Source organism: Pelophylax lessonae (assembly GCF_965119305.1).
Source record: "Pelophylax lessonae genome assembly, chromosome: 9".
In the NCBI taxonomy this organism is placed as follows: Eukaryota; Metazoa; Chordata; class Amphibia; order Anura; family Ranidae; genus Pelophylax; species Pelophylax lessonae.
This window is the reverse complement of record NC_138776.1, coordinates 103707789-103723369: the sequence shown is the minus strand read 5'-3', so window position 1 is coordinate 103723369 and position 15581 is coordinate 103707789. Positions and strand designations below refer to the sequence as shown.

Here is a 15581-nt window from a genome sequence, read left to right as displayed (position 1 = left end):
AAATGATTAATATATAAATGATATAAACTAAAATAGAGGAGCTGCCCGTTATAAGGTGTAACAACTACCTGCAAATGGTAAAGAATAATAACTGTGCTCCCTAGTATGTTTATAATACAAATATTCACAATATAATAATATAAAAGTTTGAAGTTACAACCAAAGATAGGAATAGTGTCAGTATGTGAAGAAATGTCATCAGCACACCAAGGATTCCTCGAAAGGGTCCAAAGCTTTATTCCGTGGTCACAAAATAGATATGTAGCAACGTTTTGGAGCCACGCAGTGCCCCTTCATCAAGTAAGTGACAATGTTCAATGTAAACCAACAAGTATTTAACAAACAATCCATCAATCAGTGCAAACAATTGTGGTCAAGCCCCGCCCCCTGGCATCAAAATGACATCATAGGCCCACCAATATGCCCAGTATACATCTATGGCTTAAACAGTATCCATAAAGTAAAGATCATCAAAGAACTAACAATCAAATTTTTAATACAAAAAACCCATATATGCAGGAGAATAGTGGTCACTAAATGAAGCTAAAAGCTCGGTATATACTTCTAACTTTAAACCAACAACTTTTTTAGATTCTTTAAGTGACCCCTATTCTCCTACATATTTGTTTTTTTTTCTTAAAAATTTGATTGTTAGTTCTTTGATGATCTATACTTTATGGATACTGTTTAAGCCATAGATGTGTACTGGCATATTGTCAGGCCTATGATGTAATTTTAAAGCCAGGGGGCGGGACTTGACCACAATTGTTTGCACTGATTGGTGGATTGTTTGTTAAATACTTGTTGGTTTACACTGCACATTGTCACTTGCCTGATGAAGGGGCTCTGCGTGGCTACAAAACGTTGCTACATTTCTATTGTTTGACCACGGAATAAAGCTTTGGACCCTTTCGAGGAATCCTTGGTGTGCTGATGACATTTCTTCACTTTGAGTATCCACGGTTTCCAACCTATGGTCATTATAGCACCCAGCATCACTGAATTGCAGGTTATCTTGAATGTGTGCATGGGGAATATTGCGTTTCGTAGTGTCACTATGTAACACATGAAAATTTTAGTCCATATAACAAGATGAAATAAACAAAGCCCCAAGTATTCAGATTAAAGTGACGTAAACATCCACTGTGAGTGAAGAGTGTTGTCCTTTCCACCAACATATAAATGCACAGCACACTCACCAGACTCTACTGACCCCTATTAGAGGGATTCAAAAACAGAAAGGGGGTAATTCTTAAAAGTTCACAGGCTTATCACCATCCAGCCGAATCCAGGTTGCTGCTAGCATCCACCCAAATATCCTAGTAGGGAAATCCTCGAAGAGGTGTATATCACGGTGCACCAGCGCTCTAATACTGTATAACTCAGAATGAGTATGCACATAAGAGGGGAGAGAGAACAGAGCTCTCATGGTGTAGTCATTAAAGATTTTGTTTTAAAACCAACAATATTGCACTTACATACAGCTGCAAGAAAAAGTATGTGAACCCTTTGGAATGATATGGATTTCTGCACAAATTGGTCACAAAATGTGATCTATTCATCATCTAAGTCACAACAATAGACAATCACAGTCTGCTTAAACTAATAACACACAAAGAATGAAATGATGCTATTGTTTTATTGAACACACCATGTAAACATTCACAGTGCAGGTGGAAAAAGTATGTGAACCCTTGGATTTAATAACTGGTTGAACCTCCTTTGGAAGCAATAACTTCAACCAAACGTTTCCTGTAGTTGCAGATCAGACATGCACAATGGTCAGGAGTAATTCTTGACCATTCCTCTTTACATCACTGTTTCAGTTCAGCCGTATTCTTGGGATGTCTGGTGTGAATCGCTTTCTTGAGGTCATGCCACAGCATCTCAATCGGGTTGAGGACAGGACTCTGACTGGACCACTTCAGAAGGCCTATTTTCTACTGTTTAAGCCATTCTGTTGTTGATTTACTTCTATGCTTTGGGTCATTGTCCTGTTGCGACACCCATCTTCTGTTGAACTTCAGCTGGTAGACAGATGGACTTAAGTTCCCCTGCAAAATGTCTTGATAAACTTGGGAATTAATTTTTCCTTCGATGATAGCAATCTGTCTATGCCCTGACGCAGCAAAGCAGCCCCAAACCATGATGCCCCCACCACCATACTTCACAGTTGGGATGAGGTTTTGATGTTGGTGTGCTGTGCCTCTTTCGCCACACATAGTGCTGTGTGTTTCTTCCAAACAACTCAACTTTGATTTCATCTGTCCACAGAATATTTTGCCAATACTGCTGTGGAACATCCAGGTGCTCTTGTGCAAACAGTAAACGTGCAGCAATGTTTTGTTTGGACAGCAGTGGCTTCCTCTGTGCTATCCTCCCATGAAATCCATTCTTGTTTAGTGTTTTATGTATTGTAGATTCGCTAACAGGGATGTTAGCATTTGCCAGTGACTTTTGTAAGTCTTTAGCTGACACTCAAGGATTCTTCTTCACCTCATTGAGCAGTCTGCGCTGTGCTCTTGCAGTCATCTTTACAGGACGGCCACTCCTAAGGAGAGTAGCAGCAGTGCTGAACTTTCTCCATTTATAGAAAATTTGTCTTACCATTGACTGATGAACAGCAAGGCTTTTGGAGATAATTTTATAACCCTTTCCAGCTTTATGCAAGTCAACAATTCTTAATCGTAGGTCTTCTGAGGGCTCTTTTGTGCGAGGCATCATTCACATCAGGCAATGCTTCTTGTGAACAGCAAACCCAGAAGTGGGGTGTGTTTTTTATAGGGCAGGGCAGCTGTAACCAACACCTCCAATCTCATCTCATTGATTGGACTCCAGTTGGCTGACATCTCACTCCAATTAGCTCTTGGAGATGTCATTAGTCTAGGGGTACACATACTTTTTCCTCCTGCACTGTGAATGTTTACATGGTGTGTTCAATAAAAACATGGCAACATTTCATTCTTTGTGTGTTATTAGTTTAAGCAGACTGTGATTGTCTATTGTTGTGACTTAGATGATGATCAGATCACATTTTATGACCAATTTGTGCAGAAATCCATATCATTCCAAAGGGTTCACATACTTTTTCTTGCATCTGTATAGGTTAATAAAATCCAGCATTAAAGACAAGCATTTTCACAAGTTCCATTATGACACTATTCCAATCACTTTGATGGTAACGTCAAAGTTTTATTTTATTATATTGTGAATATTTGTATTATAACACACTAGGGAGCGTGGTATCATTATTCTTTTTTCCATGACATTTGTATGGCCAAAAAAAAAATGTATTCTACGTGATCACCTGTTTCTTTTAAAGTCAGGGTCACATGGAGCTGAGGTCTCTGGTGAATGTAGCTCATTTAGCATTTCGAAGCAGACATATGAAATATACTATGCCTAGTTACTGTGTTCACCTATAGCTTTCATGAAGCCTGTGGGTGGTGCTTGTTACATTGCAGTCACCTGGCTGTATATGCACTTTAGGGACAGGCAAGTTGTGTATTTTATGTTAGATTAGAGGATAACAGAAAGCATTATCTTTTAATAGCATTGCCTCATAAATCTGGTAGTACTATGTCAATGCTATGGGGCAATCATCAAGTAGGCAAGCCAATGCAAACAGCAATACAGTTTTTGCTTAACAGATCGCAACCTTTCATATGTCATCACTTAACAAAAGTGTTGTTCAGTCAACTGTAATCTGATTACACAAAGGTTTACTAAGGGTTAGAACACATTCATTAATTTTTGTATTTGCAATACCATAACTAGTACAGAAAATTGAGAAATACATTATATATACCAATAATGCTGAATGGGGATGACCTGCAGCTAATAAAATATTTGGTGTGTATTCTTAGGTACCCGTGTGCCCCAAAAAAATGGCAGACCATTTACTTACTATATTAGCAACAACCTGTGTGTTTGTTAAAATATACTTTTTTCCCCTTTAGTACATTGCAATATATGTTAAATGTTTATTAAAGTGAACCTGTGAGGACAGACATATGAATTAGCTAATTGCTTTTTTGTTCTAAAGGTGCAAATGGACACCTGGCACAGGCTTCACTAACTAGTGAGTCTCTAAATTGGGATCAGAAGGCAGCCTATAAAGTCTGTAGGTCCATCCCGAATGTTTGTATAGAGACTTGCCAGATAGTGAGCATTGACCGTCTCATGTTTTTTATCCTCCAACGTTCAGGGATTGAACTGGTTAAAGAAGAACCAAACGAAAAAAGAAAAAAAAAAAAAAAACAACTATCAAATGTCGGTATTGACATCATTTTAATTAAATTAAATGAGCTTTAGAAAACCCAACTTAACAACTTTCCACCTAAAATACCAGATATGCACCAGCATATGTTTATGAATATATGTTACCAACCCCTAAACTGGAAGTAGGGCTCATCTAACCCAATGTGTGACAATGTGGTGTCTTGGTGGCAATGAGCTGGGCATCTAAGAATTTAAAGTACATGTAAGGCCTAACTGGAATGGCATTTCATTTGCTAAAGCACTGTATATCATAAACAATTGTCATGTTTGTTTAATAAAATGATTGTTTTCACCCTTTTTTCTTCCTCTTTGCATCTCAGTGTTGGTGATCTCCTGAAGTGATTTGAAAGGCCCACTATAAAGCAGTGGGCACCACAGCAAAATAGCAGCGTGGCTCGCTATGAGGGGGCATGAATAAATAGGCATGGTTTTAAAGATGCAGCTTTTTCTACAGCTGTATAGAAGAGTAGAACTAGGCCAATTTTTTTTCTTTTTTATCATAAAGGTTTTTCTCCAGTTTGTATGTAGATGGATAGCTGACCCTACTCACAGTCCACCATTATTTTTATATGTTACAAAGACTGCTTATGTGTTACAAAGTTTGTCATAGCAGCTTGCATGCATGTATCAAAGGATGGAAACCTTAAAGGGATTGAGATTAATAATGAGGTGCATTTAGTGTGGACATGTGGGCATGGCCAATAATGTGTAAGTTCACAGTGACAAACATAGACAAAACAGGTGCAAGGGTTGTGGTACACTGGAAAAAAAAAGTAGAAGTAAGCCCTATTCTTGTAAGCGGAAAAAGACACACACAGTATTTAAAGCAAGATTGAACCCTGAACTGTGCCACATGAAAAAAATCAACACAATGCAGGACTTACCCTAAATAAATACATTTGCAGCTAAGGCCCTTCTGCAGAAAAATTATATGTGGCACCTTTACAAAGCTAGAACACTGAAAAGAACAGCAGAGATAGCCTGAAATGGTAATGGTGGCAGGCCACCAATGATGGCAACAGATAGTAATGGTGGCAGGCAAGCATAAATGGAAGAAGCTTGTAATAGTGACAGGAGATAGCAATGTTGGCAGGCCAGCAGTGTGGGCAGGAGATGGTAATGGTGGTAATGCCAGGTCAGCAGTATGGGCAGGAGATGGTGATAAGTGAATGTAGAAGTGGCAGGAGATGGTCAATGTGTAATTTTGGGGGGCTAAATTTCAAGCAAGTTAGCTGCACCTGCTGTGTAATCATTGCTGATCCAGGACTCGTTCCTTTTTTTTTTTTAAAGTTGAGTTGCTCAGCTTTGGTATGGGGCAGCAGCTTCATCTCTCACAAAACCTCCCGCTGCGCTGAATGCCCTCTGTGACCACACACTATGCCCATACTGCGCAAGCTCCAGTTGGCTGTCCAGCATGGGTCCTCAGTTCTAAGGTTGTCGACAACTGCCCTGGAGGCCAGATAATTCAAGATCATATAGTTTAGGCACTGCCTGTGACTGATGCCGAGAGACTCCTCCTTTAACCGATCTGAGGAATGGAAGTACATTGAAAGGGGATTCTGCCACTCTCTGGAAAGGTGGCCAAGAGGTTAATTTATTTCCAGCTATAGAATAGCAGCATGACATTTTCCCCTTGAATCAGGTATCAAAAAGGATGGGCAACCAGTAACAGTTCCTTTCCACCATCACTCAATATCTGGCATCTTTGTAGAAGCACTTCAACATGAATAAGCATGTAAATACTCCTGTCCACTGCTTATTGTAGCTTAAGAAGGGGGGCTCAAAATGCATTTTTACTGATCCCCAACTGAATGTCTAAATGAAGCCTTAAAGACTGTAAGCTTCTTACTTTCCTTCGTCTGGCTTTCTTCTCCTTGATGGAGGGTTCAGCATTGGAGGAGGCACTATCCAACAAAATCTTTCTCACGGCTAAAGCAGGGTATACACGTATTGAAAATTGACCTGTTCAACAGAAGGCGATTGTTAGACCACTTTTGTCGAACAGTCCTGCCTAAAAAACACCATTCTATCAGTCGCTGCAGCCAATGGCTGTAACGCTGATCTGTGTATTCTGACACATCAACTGTTGTACTGATTGACTTCTGAACGACCACCCCATTGGATATTCTTTATTCAATCAGCACCCTTGGCTATAACTGGCAGTGCTAATCAGTGTATTCTGATGACAGAGAACTTTCCCCACTGTCAGAATACAATACCTCAGCAGAGAGGATTCCCTCATCCACATCAATGATAGGAATTGGGGTAATTTTATCTTTTGTTCAAACCGCTGGTTGAACGAAAAGTGTATGGGTTGTTTTATAGCAAACCTGCCTCTACCCAGTCCAATTCTCAACAGCCTCAACATTACCTGTACACTTGCTCTTACATCTTGTTGTATGGTGACTGACCTCAGCCTGCAAATATCTTCATCCTTCTGAAACGTTTGGCTCACCTGTACCCTACTAAGGAAACGTTTTTAAAGAAATGGGTAATCCCTATTGTGGACATTTCAGTTTCCTGCCTTAGGAAGAAACCTAATGGTTCCTGTTTCAGGATGTCCTGGTTTTCAAATATCCTGGGAACAAGAGGGTAAACGCCTTCCTTAAGACCTGATTCTCCCTGACAGGTCTGGTTATGCAACCTGCTTTTGTGATCATGTTTGTTAGCCAGACCTTAGCTGTTTGGACCAAAAAGATGGCATGGGACCTCCCAGATCTATTGTAAATGGATCCAGCTGTCTTCCATCTGTAACTTTTCCCTGAATCCTTGAACTTTTGTGTTGACATCACCATCCTGCCACTCCACTTTATCCAGAGTACAGCTTGTATTCATGGAAAAAAAAAATACAAGGTGTTCTGTGAATGATGGCAGTTCCAGGTGAGCACATTCACTCCTCCCCTGTGATTACTATGCAGAAGGGCAGCTGATCTGCACTGGACCTGGAGTACTGCTGCTATCTCTGTAGTAGTGGTGATTACTACATTGATTTACAGCTGCCAAAGGCATGGCTTAGGGTAGAGGTATTGCCATTTACATTGGATCAATGTAACAATGCTATAAAATTCATACCTTCATATTAACTTTAACAACCTGCAGCAAGGAGCGCTACACGCAGCTATTCTCTATCTATAGAAAGCCAGACAACTGAGCCTGGCACCTGGAGAGCTGGTGACCTAAGTAAAACTGACAAGTTTCCAGGTAATCATACAGGTTAAGTGCATATAGCACTATCCCTGTAGGAGCAACTGGATATAATGGGTCCCATGTTCCTTGCCTCAACCTCCTCAAAAACCTCAGCCCCTCTAACACACTAAGCTATATATATATATATATATATATATATATATACTGTATATATAAACATGTGTAGCCCTGGCCCCTGGGGAGTGGCTAAGTAAACAGACATCCTCCTCACTTCCTTTGCCCTGAATGTCACCCAACCCACTTGACACTATAGGTTCTGTCATTGTAAATTATAAGACACTACTAGAGTTTGCAGTAAAGAATCAGCTTTACTTATCTTTAGCTTGTGTTTAGTAGAATGCACAAACAGTTTTAATAAAATGGTAAACTCAGGAACATTAATAACAAGTTAGATCCTGAATCCTCAACTTGGAACTGGATAAGGTTCAGCACTCAGAATCAAAAGAGCAATCCTGAGATATATATTGATATAAATGGAGGATTAATATTTTGGGGATCTGTAAATACACTATTCCTCCAGTGTAATGCAAGAGTGACCACAAATCAATGCTTAACTGTAATAAAAGGTAACTCCAGTTATTAATAACCTCTCAATAGCTCTAATATACTGGCACTAAGCTATCTATCAGAGTGCACTCTGTATCTTATAGGGGGCCTCCTTTACATTAGATTGCAAGTGTCTCCTGGATGAGCTAAGCCTTGCTAGTCTTTGCTGGCAAAGGTGTCCTCAACCAATCCAGAGAAAGTATTTGTAATCCACAGTAAAGGTGATTCATTTACTGTAATCCACCACAGGAATAACCATTAATTGTAATCCAAACAAAAAGGGAGAAGATAGGTCTCTGTACTCCACAACTGGTAGTCAATCTGGAACTGAAAAGGAGAGCGAGGCCTTCTGATTCCCCACGCACTATCCAAGGCTGCAGTGTCCTGTGGCGACCATTAGAACTAATGTAGCCTTCCGCTAGAACTGCTTTGCAGACCCGCCGCGGCTCAGTCTAGTAGTACAGTAGATACTTTAAATTGGATTTCTCTCACCCAATGTGATGAGCTCTGTATTCCACAGTCCACTCCAGCAGTGTCCCGCTCTCTTCAGTGACATTCATGGCCCCTCCGGACGTCCCTCCGTGCGGAAGGATCTTGACCACCGAGATCCTTCCGCACACCGCTCACTCTGTCTCCGGTGTCTGTCCGCTAGGGCTCTGGCCTATCCTTTTCTGCGCTCCGCAGCAGCTCTTTCCCTCCTCACAGCACGCTGTCCTCCAGGCAAGAGAGTGAACCTTGGTCCCGCCCCCTTTATAAAGACCCTCCCAATGGGCTCTGCGAGTCTCCCTGGGAGAAGAGTTCATTCACACAGGCAATCCATGGTACTTACTCCTCCCAGAACTACATCTCCCATAATTCAACAAGTCAGTACTTTGTAGAAACTTTAATGACAGAACAAACAGTCTGAACAACACCAGCCTTGCAACCAGGCTACATCCTCCCCCCACTTGAATATCTTTGGTCCCCAAAGATAATGAAGTCTTAGGAAAAAGAGTTACTCTATGGCAAGAATTTTAATCAACAATCTAATGTAGCATTTATAGCAACTGAAAACTGGCTAATAAACACCATTGACTGTGTCTTGTGGGTGTCATGGTGAGAATTTTCTGATTAGGAGTTCTCCTATATTTTGACATCTGTCAGGTCTGTTAAGTAATCTATGACTGATATTTACCACAGCATCTCAGACCCTCTCCGTTATACAGATTTTTTTCAGTAGGTCTTTAAAATCTTCCTATTGCTGGTCATCCTGTTTATGTAATACAGTATTGGACATATGGTGCAGCAAACATGTAAAAAAAAAATGTGACAGCTACACAAGGAAATACTTTAAAGTTTATGTTTGGTGAACACACATTTGGCAATGCTTTCCCTTCATTTAACTTCATTTAATTATTGTCTTTGTGGCATTGATTGTTTCCTTAGGGCCGGGCTGAAGGAAAGTGATGTAATTATCAGTATCGGTAGTCAAACTGTGACCTCCAGCAATGATGTCAGTGAGGCCATTAAACAAGAAGGGCCCCTGCGTATGGTAATACGAAGAGGAAATGAGGATGTCATCATCACAGTAACACCTAAAGAGATTGATTTTTAATGGAAGCATTGAGCTGGTTTCATAGGTCTTCATATCAACAGATATACATCTAGGCACTGCCTGTCAGAGGGCACTGTATATATACTGTATATAAGCACTGAGTATTAATGTGCCTCAGCCAAGAGAACCCCTTAGCATTTCATTCCCAAACCCTTTGCTCATGCTTCTTCCTCATCCCATCACTGACTATGTGCCCGATTCTAAACTATCACGCTGGATTCTGTGTCTTAACTGGACAAAAAGTAGAAATGTTAAACTAAATATTAAATTTTGGAGAACCCATGGATTACATTTTTATAGCTTGTTTTCTATGTTCTGTGTTACTCTGAAATGTTCAGGTTTGCTTTGTATTTTATATTCACATGATGCCAAATGATGCAACTGGTTTCCTATGGAAATGTCAGAATAGAAAATCAGTTCTATTCTACAGAGCACAGCTGTGCAGGGAAGCTGTTTGGGGCCAGAGTTACAGAGCAGTGGGGCTCCTCCATATGTCCTGTGTACCTGGTCTTGTAATTTGTGGTGTCACTTGCCCAAACAGATGGGAGGCATCACACATCATGGGGCATCATTGCACTTTGTACCAGGTCCATGCAGCTTCCCTGTACAGCTCTCCTTTGTAGGACGTGAATGTCCAACACCTCTTTATTTGTCACACTCTTGATAAAAAGTAAGTGTACATGTGAGTTGCAGTAGAGGGGATTGGGCCCACATAGAGTAGGGGCCCAGTTGTAGCTGTGTCTACTGTGACCCCTTTTACATTGCCAGTGCCTCTATTTTAGTCTTCATGTTTGTCTTAGGAAGTAAATGCCTAGACTTTTCTTTCTTGGCCATGAAATTTGTATGCAGTAAATACAGAAACTAGGTAGGCAAATTGGTAACCTAAACCGTTATAAGGTGCAAAAAATATATATTTTTGTGAGTTCTAATATAAAATCATATTACTTAGTAAAATGTCAAATCAAAAATTATTAATATATTAATGAGATAAACTAATTAGGAGCTGCTTGTTATAAGGTGTAACAACTACCTGCATATGGTAAAGAATAATGATAACTGTGCTCCCTAGTATGTTTATAATACAAATATTCACAATATAATAAAATAAGACTTTGAAGTTACAACCAAAGATAGGAATAATGTCAGTATGTGAAGAAATGTCATCAGCACACCAAGGATTCCTCGAAAGGGTCAAAAGCTTAATTCAGTGGTCACATAATAGATATGTAGCAACGTTTCGGAGCCACGCAGGGCCCCTTCATCAGACAAGTGACAATGTTCAGTGTAAACCAACAAGTATTTAACAAACAATCCACCAATCAATGCAAACAATTGTGGTCAAGCCCCGCCCCGGCATCAAAATGACGTCATAGGCCCACCAATATGCCCAGTATACATCTATGGCTTAAACAGTATTCATAAAGTATCCATCAAAGAATTAACAATCAAATTTTTAATTAAAAAAACCCATATATGCAGGAGAATAGTGGGTACTAAATAAAGCTAAAAGCTGGGTATATACTACTAACTTTTAAAACAACAACTTTTTTTAGCTTCATTTAGTGACCACTATTCTTCTGCATACATGGGTTTTTTTAAATTAAAAATGTGATTGTTAATTCTTTGATGATTTATAATTTATGGATACTGTTTAAGCCATAGATGTATACTGGGCATATTGGCATGATGTCATTTTAAAGCCAGGGGGCGGGGCTTGACCACAATTGTTTGATAAGTGGATTGTTTGTTAAATACTTCTTGGTTTACACTGCACATTGTCACTTGCCTGATGAACGGGCTCTGCGTGGCTCTGAAACATTTCTACATTTCTATTATGTGACCACGGAATAAAGCTTTGGACCCCTTAGAGGAATCCTTGGTGTGCTGATGACATTTCTTCACTTTGAGTATCCACGGTTTCCAACCTATGGTCATTACAGCACCCAGCATCACTGAATTGCTGGTTATCTTGAATCTGTGCACGGGGAATATTGCGTTTCGTAGTGTCTCTATGTAGCACGTGAACATTTTAGTCCATATAACAAGATGAAATAAACAAAGTCCCAAGCAATCCTATTAAAGTGACGTAAACCAGTGTTTCTCAACTCTGCTCCCCAGGGCACACTAACAGGCCAGGTTTGCAAGGAAACTGAAATACATCACAGGTAATATCATTTGCCACTCAGTGAATGCAGTATTTTAGGCTGCATCTCCGCAAGGTAATACTTAAAATCTGGTCGGTTAGTGTGCCCTGAGGCCCGGAGTTGAGAGACACTGACGTAAACATCCACTGTGTGTAAAGAGTGTTGTCCTTTCCACCAACATATAAATGCACAGCACACTCACTATACTCTATTGATCCCTATTACAGGGAGTCAAAAACAGAAAGGCGCTAATTCCTGAAAGTTCAAAGGCTGATCACAGTCCAGCCGAATCCAGGTTGCTGCTAGCATCCACCCAAATATCCTAGTAGGGAAATCCTCCAGCGCGCTAATATAACTCAGCTTGAGTATGCACATAAAAAGGGAGAGAGAACAGAGCTCTCATGGTGTACTCATTAAAGATTTTGTTTTAAAGCCAACAATATTGCACTTACATATACGTAAATAAGATCCAGCATTAAAGACCAGCATTTTCACATGTTACATAGTGACATTATTCCCATCACTTTGATGATAACGTCAAAGTTTAATTTTATTATATTGTGAATATTTGTAGTATAACACACTAGGGAGCGTGGTATCATTATTCTTTACCATGACATTTGTATGGCCAAAAAGAAAACTATTCTACGTGACCACCTGTTTCTTTTCAAGTCAGGGTCTGACCACATGGAGCAGAGGTCTCTGGTGAATGTAGCTCATGTAGCATTTCAAAGCAGACATATGCAATATACTATGCCTAGTTAGTGTTCACCTTTAGCTTTCATGAAGCCTGTGGGTGATGCTTGTTACATTGTGTTCAACTGGCTGTATATGCACTTTAGGGACAGGCAAGTTGTGTATTTTATGTTAGATTAGAGGATAACAGAAAACATAATCTTTTAATAGCATTGTCTCAAAAATCTGGTAGTACTATGTCAATGCTATGGGGCAATCATCAAGTAGGCAAGCCAATACAAACAGCAATAAAGTTTTTGCGTAACAGATCGCAACCTTTCATATGTCATCACTTAACAAAAGTGTTGTTCAGTCAACTGTAATATGATTACACAAAGGTTTACTAAGGGTTAGAGCACATTCATTCATTTATGCACTTGTCATAAATAGAACTGAAAATTGATAAATACATTATAGATACCAATATTGCTGAATTGGGGTTACCTGAAGCTAATAAAAGTTTGGTGTGTATTCTTAGGTACCCGTGTGCCCCATAAATGCCAGACCATTTACTTACTATATTAGCAACAATCTGTGTGTTTGTTAAAATATACTATACTTTTTTTCCCCTTTGGTACAATATATTTTAAATGTTTATTAAAGTGAACCTGTGGGGACAGACATATGAATTAGCTAATTGCTTTTTTGTTCTAAGGGTGCAAACTGATTTTGTGCACAGGTTTCACTAACTAGTGAGTCTCTAAACTGGGAACAGAAGGCAACCTATAAAGTCTGTAGGTCCATCCTAGATGTTTGTTTAGAGACTTGCCAGATAGTGAGCATTGATAGTCTCATGTTTTTTATCCTCCAACGTTCAGTGATTGAACTGGTTAAAGAACCAAACTAAAAAAAAAAACAACTATCAAATGTGGGTATTGACATCATTTTAATTAAATTAAATGAGCTTTAGAAAACCCAACTTAACAACTTTCCACCTAAAATACCAGATATGCACCAGCATATGTTTATGAATACATGTTACCAACCCCTAAACTGGAAGTAGGGCTCATCTAACCCAATGTGTGACAATGTAGTGTCTTGGTGGCAATGAGCTGGGCATCTAAGAATTTAAAGTACATGTAAGGCCTAACTGGAATGGCATTTCATTTGCTAAAGCACTGTATATCATAAACAATTGTCATGTTTGTTTAATAAAATGATTGTTGTCACCCTTTTTTCTTTCTTTTTGCATCTCAGTGTTGGTGATCTCCTGAAGTGATTTGAAAGGCCCACCATAAAGCAGTGGGCACCACAGCAAAATAGCAACGTGGCTCGCTATGAGAGGGCATGAATAAATAGGCATGGTTTAAAAGATGCAGCCTATTCTACCTTTGTATCGAAGCGTAGAACTAGGCCGAATTTTTTTTTTCTTTTTTATCATGAAGGTTTTCTCCAGTTTGTATGTAGATGGATAGCTGACCCTACTCACAGTCCACCATTATTTTTATATGTTACACTGCTTACATGTTACAAAGTTTGTCATAGCAGCTTGAATGTATCAAAGGATGGAAAACCTAAAGGGATTGAGATTAATAATGAGGTGCATTTAGTGTGGACATGTGGGCATGGCCAATAATGTGTAAGTTCACACAGACAAATATAGAGAAAACAGTTGCCTGGGTTGTGGTACACTGAAAAAAAGTAGGAGTAAAGTAAGCCCTATTGTTATCAGGGGAAAAAGACACACAGCTTGCAACTTTTCATAAAAAAATAAATATTAAAGTGTTTATATTTCACAGACAATATAAATTGTGCAGACTTCATAAACAGTATTTAAAGCAAGATTGAACCCTTAATTGTGCCACATGAAAAAAATCAACACATTTGCAGCTAAGGCCCTTCTGCAGAAAAATTATATGTGGGACCTTTACAAAGATAGAACACTGAAAAGAACAGCAGAGATAGCCTGAGATGGTAATGGTGGCAGGCCACCAATGATGGCAACAGATAGTAATGGTGGCAGGCAAGCATAAATGGAAGAAGCTTGTAATAGTGGCAGGAGATAGTAATGTTGGTGGGCCAGCAGTGTGGCCAGGAGATGGTAATGGTGGTAAGTGATGGTAGAAGTGGCAGGCATGCAGCAGTGGCAGGAGATGGTAAATGTGTAAAACATTTTGGGGGCTAAAAGTCAAGAAATTTAGCTGCACATGCTGTGTAATCATTGCTGATCCAGTACTCGTTCCTTTTTTCAAAGTTGGGTTTTTTCAAAGCTCAGCTTTGTTATGGGGCAGCAGCTTCATCTCTCTGTCACAAAATCTCTCGATGTGCTGAATGCCCTCTGTGACCACACACTACGCCCATACTGCGCAAGCTATAGTTGGCTGTCCAGCATGGGTCCTCAGTTCTAAGATCATATACAGTGCCTTGCGAAAGTATTCGGCCCCCTTCAACTTTGCAACCTTTTGCCACATTTCAGGCTTCAAACATAAAGATATAAAACTGTAATTTTTTTGTGAAGAATCAACAACAAGTGATGAGACACAATCATGAAGTGGAACGAAATTTTTTGGATAATTCAAACTTTTTTAACAAATAAAAAACTGAAAAATTGGGCGTGCAAAATTATTCAGCCCCCTTAAGTTAATACTTTGTAGCACCACCTTTTGCTGCGATTACAGCTGTATGTCGCTTGGGGTATGTCTCTATCAGTTTTGCATATCGAGAGACTGACATTTTTGCCCATTCCTCCTTCCAAAACAGCTCGAGCTCAGTGAGGTTGGATGGAGAGCGTTTGTGAACAGCAGTTTTCAGTTCCCTCCACAGATTCTCGATTGGATTCAGGTCTGGACTTTGACTTGGCCATTCTAACACCTGGATATGTTTATTTGTGAACCATTCCATTGTAGATTTTGCTTTGTTTTGGATCATTGTCTTGTTTGAAGACAAATCTCCGTTCCAGTTATGTTCACTACCACAATGGATTTGCAATGAAACAAACAAGATGTGCTTTAACTGCAGACTTTCAGCTTTAATTTGAGGGTATTTACATCCAGGTGAAAGGTTGTAAGATTCTGGTACCTTCGGTACCCTTCCAACCCATTTCCTCCGCATATAGCTGCTGTCCCTTTAACTCT

The 15581-nt window shown here is 39.7% G+C and overlaps 1 long non-coding RNA gene across 1 annotated transcript; it reads left to right on the top strand.

The window, feature by feature from the left end:
• The first annotated feature begins 3170 nt into the window (after positions 1 to 3170).
• LOC309564575 lies at positions 3171 to 13056 on the top strand. The gene is made up of 2 exons (XR_014225753.1): positions 3171 to 3239; positions 12364 to 13056. It is a non-coding gene; the product is annotated as an uncharacterized lncRNA (long non-coding RNA).
• Positions 13057 to 15581: the final 2525 nt, after the last annotated feature.